The sequence below is a fragment of the Pseudophryne corroboree genome, chromosome 3 (assembly GCF_028390025.1).
Source record: "Pseudophryne corroboree isolate aPseCor3 chromosome 3, aPseCor3.hap2, whole genome shotgun sequence".
NCBI lineage: Eukaryota > Metazoa > Chordata > Amphibia > Anura > Myobatrachidae > Pseudophryne > Pseudophryne corroboree.
In genome coordinates this window covers 137,064,268-137,086,665 of record NC_086446.1, presented here as the reverse complement: position 1 = coordinate 137,086,665, position 22,398 = coordinate 137,064,268, and the positions used below count along the sequence as shown (strand labels likewise).

Sequence of the window (22,398 nt, the reverse complement as noted above, 5' to 3'; positions counted from 1 at the left end):
CGCCATAAGAATCCTTTTGGAAATCTGCAGTCTTTTATCTGGAGATTTCCAAGCTTTTTCACATAACTCGTTCAGCTCGTGTGAGGGGGGAAAGGTTACCTCAGGCTTCTTTCCCTTGTACATATGTACCCTCTTGTCAGCGACAGGGGGTTACTCTGTGATGTGCAAAACCTTTTTTATTGCCATAATCATAAATCGAATGGATTTTGCCAATTTTGGCTGTAACTTTGCATCATCGTAATCGACACTGGAGTCAGAATCCGTGTCGGTATCTGTGTCAACAAACTGGGATAGTGGGCGCTTATGAGACCCTGACAGTCCCTGCAACATAGGATCAGGCATGGGTTGAGACCCTGACTGTCCCAAAGCTTCTGCCTTGTCTAATCTTTTGTGCAATGAGTTTACACTAGCATTTAAAACATTCCACATATCCATCCAATCAGCTGTCGGCGGAGACACCACATTCATTTGCTCCCGCTCCTCTCTAATATAGCCTTCTTCCTCAGACATGTCGACACACGTGTACCGACACACCACACACACAGGGAATGCTTTTTCTGAAGACAGTTTCCCCACAAGGCCCTTTGGAGAGACAGAGAGGGAGTATGCCAGCACACACCCCAGCGCTATATAACCCAGGAATAAAACAGTAACTTAATGTTTGCCCAGTAGTGCTGCTGTATGTAATTTGCGAATTATGTGCCCCCCCCCCTCTTTTCAACCCTCTTGTCTAACGTGGTATAAGCAGGGTAGAGTCCGGGGAGCTTCCTCTCAGCGGTGCTGTGGAGAAAAAATGGCGCTGGTGAGTGCTGAGGGAGAAGCCCCGCCCCCTCAGAGGCGGGCTTCTGTCCCGCTTAAACTGTAAAATTGGTGGGGGCTCATACATATATACAGTGCCCAGCTGTATATATGTTATATTTTTGCGAAAGAGGTTTATATTGCTGCCCAGGGCGCCCCCCCTGCGCCCTGCACCCTTACAGTGACCGGAGTATGTGAGGTGTATGGGAGCAAAGGCACACAGCTGCAGTGCTGTGCGTTACCTCAGTGAAGATCATGAAGTCTTCTGCCGCCTCTGAAGTCTTCTTTTCTTCTCATACTCACCCGGCTTCTATCTTCCGGCTCTGCGAGGGGGACGGAGGCGCGGCTCTGGGACGGACGGCGAGGGTGAGATCCTGCGTACCAATCCCTCTGGAGCTAATGGTGTCCAGTAGCCTAAGAAGCAGGACCTTGCAACTCAGAGAGTAGGGCTGCTTCTCTCCCCTCAGTCCCTCGATGAGGGAGTCTGTTGCCAGCAGTGCTCCCTGAAAATTAAAAACCTAACAAAATACTTTCTGTCAGAAAGCTCAGGAGAGCTCATGAAAAGCACCCAGTCTCCACTGGGCACAGTATCAAACTGAGGTCTGGAGGAGGGGCATAGAGGGAGGAGCCAGTGCACACCCAGAACTAAAGTCTTTCTTAAAGTGCCCATGTCTCCTGCGGAGCCCGTCTATCCCCATGGTCCTTACGGAGTCCCCAGCATCCTCTAGGACTTTAGAGAAAATAGGATTTTAATACCTACTGGTAAATCCTTTTCTCTTAGTCCGTAGAGGATGCTGGGCACCCGTCCCAGTGCGTACTGTGTCTGCAGTTATTAAATGGCCCTTAACTCCAGAACATTTATGTGGAGACAACTTTCCTGACTTGACCATCTTCCTTGGATGTTTTCCCCCTGTGTGACCGCTCCCCAGCCTCGGAGGGTTGCATCCGTGGTCCCTAGGATCCCGTCCTGGATCCCAAACCATCGCCCCTCTAGGTGGTGAGAACTGTGCAGCCACCAATGGAGTGAGATTCTGGTCTTGGAAGACAGGATTATCCTCCGGTGCATGTGTAGGTGGGATCCGGACCACTTGTCCAACAGGTCCCACTGGAACACTCTGGCATGGAGCCTGCCAAACTGAATGGCCTCGTAGGCCGCAACCATCTTCCCCAGCAACCGAATGCATTGATGGATTAACACTCTTGCTGGTTTCAGAATTTGTTTGACCAGACTCTGGATCTCCAGAGCCATTCCACTAGAAGAAAACCTCTTCTGTGTCCAGTATCACTCCCAAAAACAACAACCGCGTCATTAGGACCAACTGCGATTTTGGCAAGTTTAGGAGCCAACCATGTTGTTAAAGAACTGTCAGGGAGAGTAGGTGTTTTGCACCAACTGGTACCTGGATCTCGCCTTTATCAGGAGATCATCCAAGTACGGGATAATTGTGACTCCTTGCTTGCGAAGGAGAACCATCATTTCCGCCATCACCCTGGTGAAAATCCTCGGAGCCGTGGACAGACCAAACGGCAACGTCTGAAATTGGTAATGACAATCCTGAATTGCAAACCTCAGGTAGCTTGATGCAGTGGCTAAATGGGAACATGTAAGTAGGCATCCTTTATGTCTACCAAAACCAGGAAATCTCCTTTATCCCCCGGACTGGAGATCACTACCCTGAGAGATTCCATCTTGAAATTGAATTTCTTTAGGTAGAAATTAAGGGATTTCAGATTTAAGATTGGTCTGACTGAGCCGTCCGGCTTCGGTACCACGAATAGGCTTGAATAAAAACCTTCTCCCTGCTGACTAAGGCTGATTTGAACAATCGGTGAGGGGGAACTTCTTGAAACCCCATTTTTTACCCTTGGGACACTATTTGTAAAACCCACGAGTCCAGGTCCGAATGAATCCAGAACTGACTGAAGAGTTTTAGACGTGCCCCCCAGTGGTGGAACTAGCGAGCAGTGGGCCCATGTGCGACAAAATGGCTTGGGCCCCCCCCCCCATCCCTTCCCATCCAAGTCCACCCCCTCACCCCTGGAGAGGATCTGGTGAGGGGGGCCTGCTCAGGGAAGTGGATACCTAGCAACAGTGCCGTAACTAGACATTTTAGCAGTGTGTGCAAGAAACTGCATTGGAGCCCCACCCCTGCATGCAAAACAGGGGCAGTGCGCGCTGTAGGCGCGCGCAAAAAAACATAGTGGCGTGGCTTCGTGGTTAAGGGGTGTGGCCACAAAATAATACCAATTCATAAAACGGTGCACAGTAGTCTCCATTATTCAAATTACGCCGCACAGTAGCACCACTACACCAGGTAGAGACCCTTTTACACCTCACGGCGGACAGATTCCTCTTTTTACACATTACAGCAGACAGCGTCCTCTTTTTACACATTACAGCAGACAGCGTCCCCTTTTTACACATTACGGCAGACAGCATCCCCCTTTTTTACACAACGGCAGACAGCGTGCCCTTGTTACACATAGCGGCAGACAGCGTACATTTTTTTCACATAACGGCAGACAGCCTGCCCTTGTTAAACATAGCGGCAGACAGCGTACACTTTTTACACATAACGGCAGACAGCCTGCCCTTGTTAAACATAGCGGCAGACAGCGTACACTTTTTTCACATAACAGCAGTCAGCCTGCCCTTGTTACACATAATGGCAGACATCGTACACTTTTTACACATTACAGCAGACAGCTTGCCCTTGTTACACATTACAGCAGACAGCTTGCCCTTGTTACACATTATGGCAGACAGCGTGCCCTTGTTACACATTACGGCAGACAGCATCCCCCTTGTTACACATTACGGCAGGCAGATTCCCCCTTGTTACACATTGCGGCAAGCAGATTCCCCCTTTTTACACATTGCGGCAAGCAGCTTCCCCCTTTTTACACATTGCGGCAGGCAGATTCCCCCTTTTTACACATTGCGGCAGGCAGTCCCCCTTTTTACACATAGCTGCAGGCAGATTCCCCCTTTTTACACATAGCGGCAGGCAGATTCCCCCTTTTTACACATTGCGGCAGGCAGTCCCCCTTTTTACACATAGCTGCAGGCAGATTCCCCCTTTTAACACATAGCTGCAGGCAGATTCCCCCTTTTACACATAGCTGCAGGCAGATTCCCCCTTTTTACACATAGCGGCAGGCAGATTCCCCCTTTTTACACATAGCGGCAGGCAGATTCCCCCTTTTTACACATAGCGGCAGGCAGATTCCCCCTTTTTACACATAGCGGCAGGCAGTCCCAACAAAGAAAGAAAGAGTCGAAAGAAAGAAAGAAAGAAAGAAAGAAAGAAAGAAAGAAAGAAAGAAAGAAAGAAAGAAAGAAAGAAGAATTATACTTACCCTCTCCGCTGGCTCAGGCTTCTCGTGCAGCTTGACGATTCCCGGGCAGTAGAGAAGGAGGAGGAGGGAGGTGGAGGAGGGAGCCGCAGCAGCGCTGTCTTATTGGTGGAGGCGCTGCTGCTGCTGCCCCTCTGCTTCACTATAGGCTGTTCTCGGAAGACAGCCTATAGTGAAGCAGAGGGGCAGCAGCAGCAGCGCCTCCACCAGTAACAAAGCGCTGCTGCGGCTCCTTCCTTCACCTCCCTCCTCCTCCTCCTCCCACCCGTGCCGCTGCTCCTCTCATCTCCAAGCGACCCTCCTCCCTCTTCGTGTGTTACAGAGGCGGCAGCGTGTCTGGTGCTGCGGCTGCTGCCCGTAGTGCCCTGGCCTGATCTGTTCGTTACGACGGGCGGGCGGCGGGAGTCGCAGGACGCATACCTGACGGGAGCGCTGGTGTGCGGCTGCGGCATGATACAATGAGTCATTGTGACTCATTGTAATGCCGGCGGCTGTGGGCCCTTGAGTGCGGCGGGGCCCCAGTGCAATGCACTGCCTGCCCTGCCAGTAGTTTCGCCCCTGGTGCCCCCCACTGGTGTGGGCTCCTGCAAGAGAGCCCCAGCGTCATGCAGTGGATTTGGCAGAAGCAGAGGACTCTGCTCCTGCGATCTTGAAGAGGCTTCTTGGAGTCAGCATCAGCATTCCCTTGGTGAATCCACAATGCCCTCCTATCCGAGACTGCCATGAAATTGGCCCGTGAGCACTTGTGCCCGGTGTAGGATTTTTAAATATGTGTAGTTTACTGTATGCAAGGGTTTAAAACCTTTTAGGAACTGAGATCTAAGGTGTATTACATGTAGTTTAAAAAAAACAAAAAAGGTTTATTTTATGGCAGTAGTTTCCAAACTGGGGTTCTTGCACTGGTAGCATAGTTTGGTGGTCCAGGACCAATTAAAATTATTTATACTTTATTAAATTGGCAAAACCATTCCCTCACAACATAACTGAACCTGAGGATGACATGCTATAAACACAATTTACTTAATTTTATATTTTTTTCTGAATTTCTCAATAAAAAAAACTTTGGCCTAGGGGTGCCGTGAAACAAATTTTGATACTATTTATTTATATAGTGCTCTTTCTCCAACAGGACTTGAGATATGGCTTCTGGAACTGAACACAGGATTCTAAATGTGGCTGTACCAAGGACCTATACAGTGGCATTACAGGTTGAGTATCCCTTATCCAAAATGCTTGGGACCAGAGGAATTTTGGATATCGGATTTTTCTGTATTTTGGAATAATTGCATACCATAACGAGATATTATGGTGATGGGACCTAAATCTAAGCACAGAATGCATTTATGTTTCATATATACCATATACACACAGCCTGAAGGTCATTTTAGCCAATATTTTTTATAACTTTGTGCATTAAACAAAGTGTGTGTACATTCACAGAATTCATTTATGTGTCATATACACCTTATACACACAGTCTGAAGTTCATTTAATACAATATTTTTAATAACTTTGAGTATTAAACAAAGTTTGTGTACACTGAGCCATCAAAAAACAAAGGTTTCACTATCTCAGTCTCACTCAAAAAAGTCCGTATTTCGGAATATTCCGTATTTCGGAATATTTGGATATGGGATACTCAACCTGTATTACTTTTTTCTGCTACTGGTTCTTTACCTATGCAAACAAGCATCTGACTTGCCTTTCCTATTGCTTTGTTACATTGCTCACCTGAAATAGTAATACTTAGATAGCTTTCCTCTTGCCATTATAATGCCCTTAATATTATAGTTAGCCTTTGTATTTTTGAGACGTGTATGATTTTGCATTTTTTGGCATTAAATGTTGCCATGTTCTTGACCATTCCTCTAGTCCAGGGGCGGAACTGCCAGAGACAACGGAGTCAGTTGCCGCCGGGCTCCAGCCCTAAAGGGGCTTCCTCCATTGCCCTCCGGCTGTTACGTGCCCTTCCTACTAAATAGACAAAGGCGCTACCAGCAGGGTCTCGCAGTTTGTACATTCCATGCCGTAACACCCTTCTTTCCACCTTTTTCAAGACCCAGCCCAGCAGCCTCGCCGCTGCCACCACCGCTAGCTGCAGCACTGCCAGCGGTGGGGTGCCCCTGCTTCTTCTCACACCACAGATAGCTGGGCAGCACTGCAACTGCCTGCCTGATTGCTCCGCCCCCTTCCGGCTCCCAAGCACCTCTGCTGCCCAGTGATCCAGGAGCCTGCTGCTAGGAAGAAGTGGCCGAGCTTCAGCAAGCGAGTCTGGACACTGGCGGAGGAAGCCATGATAACCAGATAATGGGGAGTGGAGAGCCAGTTCCAAGGTAATACTTTATACAGCTGGTTGAGATCCTGGTCGGTGGATATGGATTCCAAGAAAACCCTGGAGGTGCTTCCTTTCAAGGGAGACACTCTCTTTGGAGAAGACCTCAATAAGATTGTAGCTGATCTGGCTACTGCTAAAACAGCTTGCCTACCTAGTATGACTCCTACCACGCAGAAGGCTAAAAGTACTTTCCCTTGGCCCTTTCATCCTCAAGGTAAAGCGTACCCAAGGTCAGGCATACCCAAAGCAAGCTCATGCTTCCAGACCTGCCAAGCCCAGACTGAAGCAAGCCTGGGCTGCCCATCAGCCTGCTTCCAAAACGGACAAGCCTGCCGCATGACGGTGCAGGCCTCCCTCTGGGGGATCCCAGGGTGGGGGGCCCGACTTCTAGGTTTGGCATAATTCTAAGCTAGAGAATTCTGTTTGGAGCTCACCTTGTACTTTGTGAAGAAATAATCAGCATTGTGGCTGAGCAGATACATGTAGTGTGTGGCTGCAAACTGCATGGATCTCCTGCGTTGTAATGCTGATACTTTTTTTTTCAAAGTACCAATAGCTTCATATAATGTTCACAATTTTTATGCAGGATCAAATAGCTCAATAGGTAGGGTGTTTGATTAGAATTCAACAGGTTATAGGTTTGAATCCTGGGTATGGTAGTTTGAGATGTGTTATTTAATAAAGTATGTTGTTCTGACTGCCGGCATCCTATCACCTGGGATATCATACTAAATAAATGGAGTTGATCAATTTTTTTTTATTTTTTTTTTAAACTAGGGACAATTTCCAGATACTTTTCTTTATAACTGAGATTGCCCCCTGGAACTTCACATCAGTTGACAACTATGCATGAGTGAGCAGTGCTTGCTCTGGATCTGCCCACCCATTTATGTGCCGTCATAAAAGAAAGCACAACTGACAGTTATCCTGGGCGTACACTACACAATTATCTGTCAGGCTATCTATCCAGTCTGGATGGATGGAATGAAAATCTGGTAATGTATAGGAGCAAATGTCAATTAACCATTTGCTCCCAAACACTAGAAAAGTGGTCAAAAATGGTCATTACACAAATTGGTTAAACCCAAAATTTAACCAATTTGTTTAGGGGACCATTTTTGTCCATTTTCTAGTGTTTGAGAGTAAATCGTTGATGGTCATTTGCTCACATAGATAACCGGATTTCTATTCCAACCAGCCAGTGTTGGAGATATGGTCTGCCAGATTACATAATGCATACCAGAGCCATAACTAGACTTTTTGGTGCCCTGTGACAGATAATTATATGCCCCCCCCCCCTCCCCATTTTTGCAATATGGACAAAAGGCGCATGCCTTGTGGGGAAGGGGCATAACAAGATTGGTCTCAGAGAAAGCACATGAGATATGAAGATATATCTAGTATACTTGACACTCAATGGTTTGTGGTATTGCCGGGGTGCCCTCCTTAAATGCATATACAGTCACACATGGCGTGTTTGTGCAAATGGCATATCAGCAGTCAGCACTAACTGGTGACATGCCATTTGTACAAGTAAGCCATGTGTGACTAATATATAAACATACTTTATTAAATAACACCTCAAACTATCATACCCAGGATTCAAACCTATAACCTGTTGAATTCTAATCAAATACCCTACCCATTGAGCTACTTGATCATGCATCTATTCTAACCTCCAAAAACAGATTCAGTTGCATTTTCCAGCGTGTTTTGTTTGCGCCTTTGCAAATGTCTTACATCGACAAACTTATTTAGTACTATTTTGCAAATAGGGTTACATTGTCGCAACATTGTGTTCCCTAATTGCTTGATTTTTTTAAATGCAACAATTGATAAAGACACCTGATAATTGCTCTGTGGAGTCTTATTTTGTGTCTACTTCTTATCTACATTTAATCAAGGCATTTTTAAATGCTGGGGGCTGCCAGGACGTGAGGCCTACCTAGACTTTAGATCTGAATTTGAATGTACTTGTGAACTAACTTAATTTCCTACTTCTAAATTCATTCCTAAATTCACTACTTACATGAATCCTGTAGTTGGGCATTTTGGGACTTCGATTGTGGGCATTGTTTTGTGTCCAGACCAGCAGCAGGTGGTGTGCATTTGCTGGAAAGGCATCGAAGACCTCCGATATGCTGCATCTCCTGATGTGTGTCTCCCTCAAGTGGCTGTCAGCAAATGCCTGCTAGACACCCCATTCCAAGCTGATTGTGACATCACGGTACATGCATCATAGAACAGGCATGCTAGAACATGGGTCTTCAACCTGCGACCCTCCAGCTGCTGTGGAACTACACATCCCAGCATGCCCTGCCTCAGTTTTAGCATACCTTAATAGCAAAACTGTGGCAGGGCATGCTGGGATGTGTAGTTTCACAGCAGCTGGAGGGCCACAGGATGAAGACCCATGTGCTAGAGCCAAGCCGCAGGTACATTGAATGCTAGCAAGCTGAATATTTAAATCCTTTTTGTTCCGCAGCATTCCAATGTGGAAGATTCCATGGAACCAGAGATCCTTCCATTGAGAAGGACATGCTGCCTGGATGACTACACTGTGCAAATTAAATCACGGAGCCAGTTGGTTTGTGGGTGGCTCTGGTGACTGGGTGGTTGGGTGGGTGGTGTGTCGGAGGTGGAGCACATGCAAATGATTGTGTATCATCCAGCTAGTGAGAGAGAAAACTCATGCAGGAGTGTGCCTGCTTGTCAGTGGGTTATGCACCTTGCCAGACGTCAAATCTACATAGAGCAGCTGGAGGGGACAAGAGCAGGTTTGCAAAATATAGATAGAAGAGCATATATGCTGGCACATTCTCCATGATTGTGTCAGCTTATGTTTTGGTGCACTGCACTTTCCTCCACTAAGTTTTAGCCATTTTTGTTAAGCTCAAGTGTAGTTGCTTCTCGGCCTTTTGGCTGTGATCTTGTATCGTGGTTGAAGGGTCTGCTGGAGGGAGGGATTGTTTTCTTCATTGGCGAAAAACCAAAGATATTCCAGGATGGAAGGCTATCCGTTTTTCAGTTGTGGAAGAGCACAGAGGTCGGATTAGACTACATTCTATAGTAAAGGATACCTTTCTATTTATTGCCCCTCCCCTTATATGTGTCTGTGTTACAATAAAGCTTCGGTCTTGTGATTCCCTCACCCTCTTACACTCCACACACATAGCCTTATTAACTGTTGTATTATTGTATAGTTTAAATGTATAGTGCAGTTCATGATTTATAGTGTAGGCTGGCCTGTGCTGTAGTTCTTGAACTGTACTATACCGACAGCATTTGTATTGTGTTTTATCTGTGCTGCAACACAGTACTTATGTGTGTAATGTTTATGTATGTTTTTTTGCTTCTTTATGTCAATAAAGACTGCTTTTTCAATCCAATATCTGAAAACAATCAATGTTTATCTTTGATGGCAATAGAAGTGGTATGATATTTGCTGCTTTTGAAAGGCAATATCTGATATGTCCCCTATCTGGGAACCATATATTAAATGGCTTTTCAGAAAAGGGAGATGGTAGAAGAGCTTTCAGTACTTGTAGGACCGATGCACATTTCCTATTCTAGCCTCCAAAAACAGATTCAGTTGCATTTTCCAGCGTGTTTTGGATGCGCCTTTGCAAATGTCTTACATCGACAAACTTATTCAGTACTATTTTGCAAATAGGGTTACATTGTTGCAACATTGTGTTCCCTAATTGCTTGATTTTTTAAATGCAACAATTGATAAAGACACCTGATAACTGCTCTGTGGAGTCTTATTTTGTGTCTACTTTTTATCTACATTGAATTCTCTACCTCTAATCAAGGCATTTTTAAGTGCTGGGGGCTGCCAGGACGTGAGGCCTACCTAGACTTTAGATCTGAATTTGAATGTACTTGTGAACTAACTTAATTTCCTACTTCTAAATTCATTCCTAAATTCACTACTTACATGAATCCTGTAGTTGGGCATTTTGGGACTTCGATTGTGGGCATTGTTTTGTCTCCAGACCAGCAGCAGGTGGTGTGCATTTGCTGGAAAGGCATCGAAGACCTCCGATATGCTGCATCTCCTGATGTGTGTCTCCCTCAAGTGGCTGTCAGCAAATGCCTGCTAGACACCCCATTCCAAGCTGATTGTGACATCACGGTACATGCATCATAGAACAGGCATGCTAGAACATGGGTCTTCAACCTGCGACCCTCCAGCTGCTGTGGAACTACACATCCCAGCATGCCCTGCCTCAGTTTTAGCATACCTTAATAGCAAAACTGTGGCAGGGCATGCTGGGATGTGTAGTTTCACAGCAGCTGGAGGGCCACAGGATGAAGACCCATGTGCTAAAGCCAAGCCGCAGGTACATTGAATGCTAGCAAGCTGAATATTTAAATCCTTTTTATTCCGCAGCATTCCAATGTGGAACATTCCATGGAACCAGAGATCCTTCCATTGAGAAGGACATGCTGCCTGGATGACTACACTGTGCAAATTAAATCACGGAGCCAGTTGGCTTGTGGGTGGCTCTGGTCACTGGGTGGTTGGGTGGGTGGTGTGTCGGAGGTGGAGCACATGCAAATGATTGTGTATCATCCAGCTAGTGAGAGAGAAAACTCATGCAGGAGTGTGCCTGCTTGTCAGTGGGTTATGCACCTTTCCAGACGTCAAATCTACATGGAGCAGCTGGAGAGGACAAGAGCAGGTTTGCAAAATATAGACAGAAGAGCTCTCCAGCCTAGTTTGCTGTCTGTTTCCACTTCTCTTTTCTTGAGCCGCTCCCTTCTATGCCCTTGCGCACTATCCTGACTTCTCACATCTGCTTACTTTGTGCCTTCCAACGCACAATGCGAATTACAGGTAGTGCTGCAGGGCCCACACCCTTTTACTTGCCATACAGAGCAGCTCTGGAGCTGTTACAGTGCCCAGCTTCTGCAAGAAATCAGCTTGAATGCTTCAGGGGCTGGGGCATAGCCAACATGAGCCCCACACCGAAGGAGGGTGGAGGTGTTTAATGCAAACTATAGGTCATCCAAGCGCCGCAAAAGGCCGCCATGCCCTGCACGCCCCTTTTCTCTTTTCATATGCAGACGAGGGTTGAAGCCAACTTTGACCCACTGCTTGGATGACATCACCATATGCAAATCCATCTGCTGCAGGCCTTCCCGCAGGAATGCTTGCACTAGTTGTTGCATTTGGTTTGTTGTTTGGGGGTGCTTCAGTATTAGGCAGCCTTCTGCCCTCCCATGTTCATCTGAAAATATGTGTTCTCCCTGCAGTTGTTGTCCCCAGATGAGAGTTCCCTTGTGCTGCCTAATGATTTTGAATTGAAGTGGTTCATGTAGGTGCTATTTTAATCTGATTTTATATATGCATTTTAGTATATTTTTTTTTTTGCTTTACCATATTTATCTTTTTATTCTAGAACCACTATTTGTCTGATCAGTTATTTAATATTGGAACCAGTAGATATAAGGTGGATTTTATATATTAATTAAACACTTTTAATTGACTGTAAAGAAGTCTACGCCAGCTTATCTCTGATTACGGACATTGGAATAGAAGTATACTGAAGAGAGATGAGCGTTGTGCGGCAAGTTGTCATGACAACGGACTCCAAGACGACGTAACCGGAAGTGACGTATCGCTAGACCTAGCGACTACGAGAAAAAGATCTAGGACTCCGGAGGCGGAAGTGACGGAGTGGGAGTTCAGGTTGCTATGGTAACCCGGCGGTTTCCGAACATGACGCCAGGTGGAATCAATTTGGAATCTGGCTGTGATTTGCTATTTAAATCTGGATGTGTGGTGCAGTGAGTATTCAGCCTCGAAAAAGACTCCAGGAATAGGAGTTGAAACGCGTCGGCGTATTCCATCTGTGACTGGCATTTACGGTGGTCTGCACTTCTAAGAACCAGAGGACTTTCCAGCTCCAGCCCGGGCGGTTTTGGGATTTAAAAGAACTTGTTTGAGAACTTTTTTGGGTTCTCAAACCCTCTGGTAATTGCTCTGCATATCTCTTTGTGGCTGTCACATTTTGGAGAATCATTCTGCACATTTTTACCCTACCTGTTTATTGTGTTATGTCCATGTTCCCCGATATGTGTCATTAAAAAACTTTATTGCACATGTGGTTCCCCTCTCCCCTCTGTTTTACATGCTACTACATTGAGAGGAGGAGGAGTGAGGAGTAAGAACCTGGACTTTCACGGTGACCTTAAGGGTTGTATGTTTTGTTTTTTTATTGCATGCAAGCACTTTATGCATTCATTTATGCACTGTTACTAGGCGCCTGTTGGTACCCGCAGCCTAATTTGTTTATTGTTCATTCATTTCTGGTGCTCTGGAGAGGCACTTATCCTGGTTGCGGGGGCTATTGTGCAGCCTTGTTTTAGACTGCGCGACACGTGGATAAAACTAGACAGATTCTTTGTTATACATTCCCTGCATACCCCTTTTCTCTTTTCATATGCAGATGAGGGTTCCAGCCAACTTTGGCCCACTGCTTGGATGACATCACTGTATGCAAATCCATCTTCTGCAGACCTTCCCCCAGGAATGCTTGTACTAGTTGTTGCATTTGGTTTGTTGTTTGGGGGTGCTTCAGTATTAGGCAGCCTTCTGCCCTCCCATGTTCATCTGAAAATATGTGTTCTCCCTGCAGTTGTTGTCCCCAGATGAGAGTTCCCTTGTGCTGCCTCAGTTGAATCTCCTTTACTTGACAGAGATGTGCCTGAGCAGCGGCCCTCCCCAGCCCTATCCCAAATCATACTTATTTTGCATAGGAGATATCATGGTAATGAAGACTGTTATCCCAGGGTGAGGTTCATTCATTGCATTCTGGGTATGCTGACCCCTGTGATTTCCCCAAATGTGGGAAACTTGACTGCATTATTTGTGGTAGTGGGGGACTGTGTTTGTGCTTTCCTCTGGTCAGCTCTGGTAAAAGTCAGATTTCTTTGTCTCAGATCTTCCTCTAGCCTTGTTCTTCTTTCGAGAGTTCCCTTGTGCTGACTCAGTTGGATCTCCTTCACTTGACAGGGAAGTGCCCGAGCAGCGACCCTACCCAGCTCTAGCCCAACTCCTACTTACCTGCCAGGTGAGATACTATGATCATGAAGGTGTTCTCCCAGGGCAAGGCTCACCCATTGCACTCTGGGTGTGCTGCTCTTGCGATTTCCCCAAATGTGGGAAACTTGACTGCATAATTTGTGTTTCCCCTGGTCGGCTCTCGTATAATTCAGATCTCTTTGTCTCAGGTCTCTCTCCAGCCTAGTTTGCTGTCTGTTTCCACTTCTCTTTTCTTGAGCCGCTCCCTTCTATGCCCTTGCGCACTATTATGACCTCTCCTGTCTGCTTACTTTGTGCCTTCCAACGTCAATGCAAACTACAGGTAGTGCTGCAGGGCCCACACCCTTTTACATGCTTTACAGAGCAGCTCTGGAGCTGTTACAGTGCCCAGCTGCTGCAAGAAATCAGCTTGAATGCTTCAGGGGCTGGGGCATAGCCAACATGAGCCCCACACCGAAGGAGGGTGGAGGTGTTTAATGTGAATTAGGGGTCATCCAAGCGCCGCAAAAGGCCGCCATGCCCTGCACATCCCTTTTTTCTTTTCATATGCAGACGAGGGTTGAAGCCAACTTTGACCCACTGCTTGGATGACATCACCATATGCAAATCCATCTGCTGCAGGCCTTCCCCCAGGAATGCTTGCACTAGTTGTTGCATTTGGTTTGTTGTTTGGGGGTGCTTCAGTATTAGGCAGCCTTCTGCCCTCCCATGTTCATCTGAAAATATGTGTTCTCCCTGCAGTTGTTGTCCCCAGATGAGAGTTCCCTTGTGCTGCCTCAGTTGAATCTCCTTTACTTGACAGAGATGTGCCTGAGCAGCGGCCCTCCCCAGCTCTATCCCAAATCATACTTATTTTGCATAGGAGATACCATGGTCATGAAGATTGTTCTCCCAGGTTGAGGTTCATTCATTGCATTCTGGGTATGCTGACCCCTGTGATTTCCCCAAATGTGGGAAACTTGACTGCATTATTTGTGGTAGTGGGGGACTGTGTTTGTGCTTTCCTCTGGTCAGCTCTGGTAAAAGTCAGATTTCTTTGTCTCAGATCTTCCTCTAGCCTTGTTCTTCTTTCGAGAGTTCCCTTGTGCTGCCTCAGTTGGATCTCCTTCACTTGACAGGGGGGTGCCCGAGCAGCGACCCTCCCCAGCTCTAGCCCAACTCCTACTTACCTGCCAGGTGAGATACTATGATCATGTAGGTGCTTCTCCCAGGGCAAGGCTCACCCATCGCACTCTGGGTGTGCTGCCCCTGTGATTTCTCCAAATGTGGGAAACTTGACTGCATAATTTGTGTTTCCCCTGGTCGGCTCTCGTATAATTCAGATGTCTTTGTCTCAGGTCTCTCTCCAGCCTAGTTTGCTGTCTGTTTCCACTTCTCTTTTCTTGAGCCGCTCCCTTCTATGCCCTTGCGCACTATCCTGACTTCTCCCGTCTGCTTACTTTGTGCCTTCCAACGCACAATGCGAACTACAGGTAGTGCTGCAGGGCCCACACCCTTTTACTTGCCTTACAGAGCAGCTCTGGAGCTGTTACAGTGCCCAGCTGCTGCAAGAAATCAGCTTGAATGCTTCAGGGGCTGGGGCATAGCCAACATGAGCCCTACACCGAAGGAGGGTGGAGGTGTTTAATGCGAACTAGGGGTCATCCAAGCGCCGCAAAAGGCCGCCATGCCCTGCACGCCCCTCTTCTCTATTCATATGCAGATGAGGGTTGAAGCCAACTTTGACCCACTGCTTGGATGACATCACCATATGCAAATCCATCTGCTGCAGGCCTTCCCCCAGGAATGCTTGCACTAGTTGTTGCATTTGGTTTGTTGTTTGGGGTGCTTCAGTATTAGGCAGCCTTCTGCCCTCCCATGTTCAACTGAAAATATGTGTTCTCCCTGCAGTTGTTGTCCCCAGATGAGAGTTCCCTTGTGCTGCCTCAGTTGAATCTCCTTTACTTGACAGAGATGTGCCTGAGCAGCGGCCCTCCCCAGCTCTATCCCAAATCATACTTATTTTGCATAGGAGATACCATGGTCATGAAGATTGTTTTCCCAGGGTGAGGTTCATTCATTGCATTCTGGGTATGCTGACCCCTGTGATTTCCCCAAATGTGGGAAACTGGACTGCATTATTTGTGGTAGTGAGGGACTGTGTTTGTGCTTTCCTCTGGTCAGCTCTGGTAAAAGTCAGATTTCTTTGTCTCAGATCTTCCTCTAGCCTTGTTCTTCTTTCGAGTTGCTCCCTCGGTGTGGGGCTCATGATGGCTATGCCCCAGCCCCTGAAGCATTCAAGCTGATTTCTTGCAGCAGCTGGGCACTGTAACAGCTCCAAAGCTGCTCTGTAAGGCAAGTAAAAGGGTGTGGGCCCTGCAGCACTACCTGTAGTTTGCATTGTGCGTTGGAAGGCACAAAGTAAGCAGACAGGAGAAGTCAGGATAGTGCGCAAGGGCATAGAAGGGAGCAACTCAAGAAAAGAGAAGTGGAAACAGACTGCAAATTAGGCTGGAGAGAGACCTGAGACAAAGAGATCTGAATTATACGAGAGCCGACCAGGTGAAACACAAATTATGCAGTCAAGTGTCCAACATTTGGGGAAACCGCAGGAGTAGCACACCCAGAGTGCAATGGGTGAGCCTTGCCCTGGGAGAAGCACCTTCATGATCATAGTATCTCACCTGGCAGGTAAGTAGGAGTTGGGCTAGAGCTGGGGAGGGTCGCTGCTCGGGCACCCCCCTGTCAAGTGAAGGAGATCCAACTGAGGCAGCACAAGAGAACTCTCGAAAGAAGAACAAGGCTAGAGGAAGATCTGAGACAAAGAAATCTGACTTTTACCAGAGCTGACCAGAGGAAAGCACAAACACAGTCCCTCACTACCACAAATAATGCAGTCCAGTTTCCCACATTTGGGGAAATCACAGGGGTCAGCATACCCAGAATGCAATGAATGAACCTCACCCTGGGAAAACAATCTTCATGACCATGGTATCTCCTATGCAAAATAAGTATAATTTGGGATAGAGCTGGGGAGGGCCGCTGCTCAGGCACATCTCTGTCAAGTAAAGGAGATTCAACTGAGGCAGCACAAGGGAACTCTCATCTGGGGACAACAACTGCAGGGAGAACACATATTTTCAGATGAACATGGGAGGGCAGAAGGCTGCCTAATACTGAAGCACCCCCAAACAACAAACCAAATGCAACAACTAGTGCAAGCATTCCTGGGGGAAGGCCTGCAGCAGATGGATTTGCATATGGTGATGTCATCCAAGCAGTGGGTCAAAGTTGGCTTCAACCCTCATCTGCATATGAATAGAGAAGAGGGGCGTGCAGGGCATGGCGGCCTTTTGCGGCGCTTGGATGACCCCTAGTTCGCATTAAACACCTCCACCCTCCTTCGGTGTGGGGCTCATGTTGGCTATGCCCCAGCCCCTGAAGCATTCAAGCTGATTTCTTGCAGCAGCTGGGCACTGTAACAGCTCCAGAGCTGCTCTGTAAGGCAAGTAAAAGGGTGTGGGCCCTGCAGCACTACCTGTAGTTCGCATTGTGCGTTGGAAGGCACAAAGTAAGCAGACGGGAGAAGTCAGGATAGTGCGCAAGGGCATAGAAGGGAGCGGCTCAAGAAAAGAGAAGTGGAAACAGACAGCAAACTAGGCTGGAGAGAGACCTGAGACAAAGACATCTGAATTATACGAGAGCCGACCAGGGGAAACACAAATTATGCAGTCAAGTTTCCCACATTTTGGGAAATCACAGGGGCAGCACACCCAGAGTGCGATGGGTGAGCCTTGCCCTGGGAGAAGCACCTACATGATCATAGTATCTCACCTGGCAGGTAAGTAGGAGTTGGGCTAGAGCTGGGGAGGGTCGCTGCTCGGGCACCCCCCTGTCAAGTGAAGGAGATCCAACTGAGGCAGCACAAGGGAACTCTCGAAAGAAGAACAAGGCTAGAGGAAGATCTGAGACAAAGAAATCTGACTTTTACCAGAGCTGACCAGAGGAAAGCACAAACACAGTCCCCCACTACCACAAATAATGCAGTCAAGTTTCCCACATTTGGGGAAATCACAGGGGTCAGCATACCCAGAATGCAATGAATGAACCTCAATCTGGGAGAACAATCTTCATGACCATGGTATCTCCTATGCAAAATAAGTATGATTTGGGATAGAGCTGGGGAGGGCCGCTGCTCAGGCACATCTCTGTCAAGTAAAGGAGATTCAACTGAGGCAGCACAAGGGAACTCTCATCTGGGGACAACAACTGCAGGGAGAACACATATTTTCAGATGAACATGGGAGGGCAGAAGGCTGCCTAATACTGAAGCACCCCCAAACAACAAACCAAATGCAACAACTAGTGCAAGCATTCCTGGGGGAAGGCCTGCAGCAGATGGATTTGCATATGGTGATGTCATCCAAGCAGTGGGTCAAAGTTGGCTTCAACCCTCGTCTGCATATGAAAAGAAAAAAGGGATGTGCAGGGCATGGCGGCCTTTTGCGGCGCTTGGATGACCCCTAATTCACATTAAACACCTCCACCCTCCTTCGGTGTGGTGCTCATGTTGGCTATGCCCCAGCCCCTGAAGCATTCAAGCTGATTTCTTGCAGCAGCTGGGCACTGTAACAGCTCCAGAGCTGCTCTGTAAAGCATGTAAAAGGGTGTGGGCCCTGCAGCACTACCTGTAGTTTGCATTGACGTTGGAAGGCACAAAGTAAGCAGACAGGAGAGGTCATAATAGTGCGCAAGGGCATAGAAGGGAGCGGCTCAAGAAAAGAGAAGTGGAAACAGACAGCAAACTAGGCTGGAGAGAGACCTGAGACAAAGAGATCTGAATTATACGAGAGCCGACCAGGGGAAACACAAATTATGCAGTCAAGTTTCCCACATTTGGAGAAATCACAGGGGCAGCACACCCAGAGTGCGATGGGTGAGCCTTGCCCTTGGAGAAGCACCTTCATGATCATAGTATCTCACCTGGCAGGTAAGTAGGAGTTGGGCTAGAGCTGGGTAGGGTCGCTGCTCGGGCACTTCCCTGTCAAGTGAAGGAGATCCAACTGAGTCAGCACAAGGGAACTCTCGAAAGAAGAACAAGGCTAGAGGAAGATCTGAGACAAATAAATCTGACTTTTACCAGAGCTGACCAGAGGAAAGCACAAACACAGTCCCCCACTACCACAAATAATGAAGTCGAGTTTCCCACATTTGGGGAAATCACAGGGGTCAGCATACCCAGAATGCAATGAATGAACCTCACCCTGGGATAACAGTCTTCATTACCATGATATCTCCTATGCAAAATAAGTATGATTTGGGATAGGGCTGGGGAGGGCCGCTGCTCAGGCACATCTCTGTCAAGTAAAGGAGATTCAACTGAGGCAGCACAAGGGAACTCTCATCTGGGGACAACAACTGCAGGGAGAACACATATTTTCAGATGAACATGGGAGGGCAGAAGGCTGCCTAATACTGAAGCACCCCCAAACAACAAACCAAATGCAACAACTAGTACAAGCATTCCTGGGGGAAGGTCTGCAGAAGACGGATTTGCATACAGTGATGTCATCCAAGCAGTGGGCCAAAGTTGGCTGGAACCCTCATCTGCATATGAAAAGAGAAAAGGGGTATGCAGGGAATGGCGGCCTTTTGCGGCGCTTAGATGACCCTTAGTTCGCATTAAACACCCCCACCCTCCTTCGGTGTGGGGCTCATGTTGGCAATGCCCCAGCCCCTGAAGCATTCAAGCTGATTTCTTGCAGCAGCTTGGCACTGTAACAGCTCCAGAGCTGCTCTGTAATGCAAGTAAAAGTTGTGGGCCCTGCAGCACTACCTGTAGTTTGCATTGTGCATTGGAAGGCACAAAGTAAGCAGACAGGAGGAGAAGTCAGGATAGTGCACAAGGGTATAGAAGGGAGGGGCTCAAAAAAAAAGAAGTGGAAACAGACTGCAAACTAGGCTGGAGAGAGACCTGAGACAAAGAGATCTGAATTATATGAAAGCCAACCAGTGGAAACACAAATTATGCAGTCAAGTTTCCCACATTTGGGGAAATCACAGGGGCAGCACACCCAGAGTGCAATGGGTGAGCCTTGCCCTGGGAGAAGCACCTTCATGATCATAGTATCTCACCTGGCAGGTAAGTAGGAGTTGGGCTAGAGCTGGGGAGGGTCGCTGCTTGGGCACCCCCCTGTCAAGTAAAGGAGATCCAACTGAGGCAGCACAAGGGAACTCTCGAAAGAAGAACAAGGCTAGAGGAAGATCTGAGACAAAGAAATCTGACTTTTACCAGAGCTGACCAGAGGAAAGCACAAACACAGTCCCCCACTACCACAAATAATGCAGTCAAGTTTCCCACATTTGGGGAAATCACAGGGGTCAGCATACCCAGAATGCAATGAATGAACCTCACCCTGGGAGAACAATCTTCATGACCATGGTATCTCCTATGCAAAATAAGTATGATTTGGGATAGGGCTGGGGAGGGCCGATGCTCAGGCACATCTCTGTCAAGTAAAGAAGATTCAACTGAGGCAGCACAAGGGAACTCTCATCTGGGGACAACAACTGCAGGGAGAACACATATTTTCAGATGAACATGGGAGGGCAGAAGGCTGCCTAATACTGAAGCACCCCCAAACAACAAACCAAATGCAACAACTAGTGCAAGCATTCCTGGGGGAAGGCCTGCAGCAGATGGATTTGCATATGGTGATGTCATCCAAGCAGTGGGTCAAAGTTGGCTTCAACCCTCGTCTGCATATTAAAAGAGAAAAGGGGCATGCAGGGCATGGCGGCCTTTTGCGGCGCTTGGATGACCTATAGTTCGCATTAAACACCTCCACCCTCCTTCGGTGCGGGGCTCATGTTGGCTATGCCCCAGCCCCTGAAGCATTCAAGCTGATTTCTTGCAGAAGCTGGGCACTGTAACAGCTCCAGAGCTGCTCTGTATGGCAAGTAAAAGGGTGTGGGCCCTGCAGCACTACCTGTAGTTCGCATTGTGCGTTGGAAGGCACAAAGTAAGCAGATGGGAGAAGTCAGGATAGTGCGCAAGGGCATAGAAGGGAGCGGCTCAAGAAAAGAGAAGTGGAAACAGACATCAAACTAGGCTGGAGAGCTCTTCTGTCTATATTTTGCAAACCTGCTCTTGTCCTCTCCAGCTGCTCCATGTAGATTTGACGTCTGGAAAGGTGCATAACCCACTGACAAGCAGGCACACTCCTGCATGAGTTTTCTCTCTCACTAGCTGGATGATACACAATCATTTGCATGTGCTCCACCTCCGACACACCACCCACCCAACCACCCAGTGACCAGAGCCACCCACAAGCCAACTGGCTCCGTGATTTAATTTGCACAGTGTAGTCATCCAGGCAGCATGTCCTTCTCAATGGAAGTATCTCTGGTTCCATGGAATCTTCCACATTGGAATACTGCGGAATAAAAGGATTTAAATATTCAGCTTGCTAGCATTCAATGTACCTGCGGCTTGGCTTTAGCACATGGGTCTTCATCCTGTGGCCCTCCAGCTGCTGTGAAACTACACATCCCAGCATGCCCTGCCACAGTTTTGCTATTAAGGTATGCTAAAACTGAGGCAGGGCATGCTGGGATGTGTAGTTCCACAGCAGCTGGAGGGTCGCAGGTTGAAGACCCATGTTCTAGCATGCCTGTTCTATGATGCATGTACCGTGATGTCACAATCAGCTTGGAATGGGGTGTCTAGCAGGCATTTGCTGACAGACACTTGAGGGAGACACACATCAGGAGATGCAGCATATCGGAGGTCTTCGATGCCTTTCCAGCAAATGCACACCACCTGCTGCTGGTCTGGACACAAAACAATGCCCACAATCGAAGTCCCAAAATGCCCAACTACAGGATTCATGTAAGTAGTGAATTTAGGAATTAATTTAGAAGTAGGAAATTAAGTTAGTTCACAAGTACATTCAAATTCAGATCTAAAGTCCAGGTAGGCCTCACGTCCTGGCAGCCCCCAGCACTTAAAAATGCCTTGATTAGAGGTAGAGAATTAAATGTAGATAAAAAGTAGACACAAAATAAGACTCCACAGAGCAGTTATCAGGTGTCTTTATCAATTGTTGCATTTAAAAAATCAAGCAATTAGGGAACACAATGTTGCAACAATGTAACCCTATTTGCAAAATAGTACTGAATAAGTTTGTCGATGTAAGACATTTGCAAAGGCGCATCCAAAACACGCTGGAAAATGCAACTGAATCTGTTTTTGGAGGCTAGAATAGGAAATGTGCATCGGTCCTACAAGTACTGAAAGCTCTTCTACCATCTCCCTTTTCTGAAAAGCCATTTAATATATGGTTCCCAGATAGGGGACATATCAGATATTGCCTTTCAAAAGCAGCAAATATCATACCACTTCTATTGCCATCAAAGATAAACATTGATTGTTTTCAGATATTGGATTGAAAAAGCAGTCTTTATTGACATAAAGAAGCAAAAAAAACATACATAAACATTACACACATAAGTACTGTGTTGCAGCACAGATAAAACACAATACAAATGCTGTCGGTATAGTACAGTTCAAGAACTACAGCACAGGCCAGCCTACACTATAAATCATGAACTGCACTATACATTTAAACAATACAATAATACAACAGTTAATAAGGCTATGTGTGTGGAGTGTAAGAGGGTGAGGGAATCACAAGACCGAAGCTTTATTGTAACACAGACACATATAAGGGGAGGGGCAATAAATAGAAAGGTATCCTTTACATTAGAATGTAGTCCAATCCGACCTCTGTGCTCTTCCACAACTGAAAAACGGATAGTGTTCCCAAGCCTTCCATCCTGGAATATCTTTGGTCTTTCGCCAATGAAGAAAACA

At 47.1% G+C, this 22,398-nt stretch overlaps 13 non-coding genes across 13 annotated transcripts; 5 read left to right on the top strand and 8 right to left on the bottom strand.

The window, feature by feature from the left end:
- The first annotated feature begins 13,241 nt into the window (after positions 1–13,241).
- Positions 13,242–13,405, top strand: LOC134899106 (U1 spliceosomal RNA). The gene has a single exon (XR_010172790.1). It is a non-coding gene; the product is annotated as a U1 spliceosomal RNA (small nuclear RNA).
- Positions 13,406–13,557: 152 nt separating this feature from the next.
- On the top strand, positions 13,558–13,719 carry LOC134899384 (U1 spliceosomal RNA). Its single transcript, XR_010173060.1, has one exon. It is a non-coding gene; the product is annotated as a U1 spliceosomal RNA (small nuclear RNA).
- Positions 13,720–14,389: 670 nt separating this feature from the next.
- LOC134898921 (U1 spliceosomal RNA) lies at positions 14,390–14,553 on the top strand. The gene has a single exon (XR_010172611.1). It is a non-coding gene; the product is annotated as a U1 spliceosomal RNA (small nuclear RNA).
- A 152-nt stretch (positions 14,554–14,705) lies between these two features.
- On the top strand, positions 14,706–14,868 carry LOC134899591 (U1 spliceosomal RNA). The gene has a single exon (XR_010173245.1). It is a non-coding gene; the product is annotated as a U1 spliceosomal RNA (small nuclear RNA).
- Positions 14,869–15,538: 670 nt separating this feature from the next.
- Positions 15,539–15,702, top strand: LOC134898963 (U1 spliceosomal RNA). Its single transcript, XR_010172651.1, has one exon. It is a non-coding gene; the product is annotated as a U1 spliceosomal RNA (small nuclear RNA).
- A 357-nt stretch (positions 15,703–16,059) lies between these two features.
- LOC134899533 (U1 spliceosomal RNA) lies at positions 16,060–16,222 on the bottom strand. Its single transcript, XR_010173205.1, has one exon. It is a non-coding gene; the product is annotated as a U1 spliceosomal RNA (small nuclear RNA).
- A 152-nt stretch (positions 16,223–16,374) lies between these two features.
- On the bottom strand, positions 16,375–16,538 carry LOC134898961 (U1 spliceosomal RNA). Its single transcript, XR_010172649.1, has one exon. It is a non-coding gene; the product is annotated as a U1 spliceosomal RNA (small nuclear RNA).
- A 671-nt stretch (positions 16,539–17,209) lies between these two features.
- Positions 17,210–17,372, bottom strand: LOC134899573 (U1 spliceosomal RNA). The gene has a single exon (XR_010173228.1). It is a non-coding gene; the product is annotated as a U1 spliceosomal RNA (small nuclear RNA).
- Positions 17,373–17,524: 152 nt separating this feature from the next.
- On the bottom strand, positions 17,525–17,688 carry LOC134899040 (U1 spliceosomal RNA). Its single transcript, XR_010172726.1, has one exon. It is a non-coding gene; the product is annotated as a U1 spliceosomal RNA (small nuclear RNA).
- A 670-nt stretch (positions 17,689–18,358) lies between these two features.
- On the bottom strand, positions 18,359–18,521 carry LOC134899615 (U1 spliceosomal RNA). The gene has a single exon (XR_010173268.1). It is a non-coding gene; the product is annotated as a U1 spliceosomal RNA (small nuclear RNA).
- A 152-nt stretch (positions 18,522–18,673) lies between these two features.
- LOC134899160 (U1 spliceosomal RNA) lies at positions 18,674–18,837 on the bottom strand. The gene has a single exon (XR_010172843.1). It is a non-coding gene; the product is annotated as a U1 spliceosomal RNA (small nuclear RNA).
- A 673-nt stretch (positions 18,838–19,510) lies between these two features.
- On the bottom strand, positions 19,511–19,673 carry LOC134899312 (U1 spliceosomal RNA). Its single transcript, XR_010172991.1, has one exon. It is a non-coding gene; the product is annotated as a U1 spliceosomal RNA (small nuclear RNA).
- Positions 19,674–19,825: 152 nt separating this feature from the next.
- Positions 19,826–19,989, bottom strand: LOC134898807 (U1 spliceosomal RNA). The gene has a single exon (XR_010172498.1). It is a non-coding gene; the product is annotated as a U1 spliceosomal RNA (small nuclear RNA).
- Positions 19,990–22,398: the final 2,409 nt, after the last annotated feature.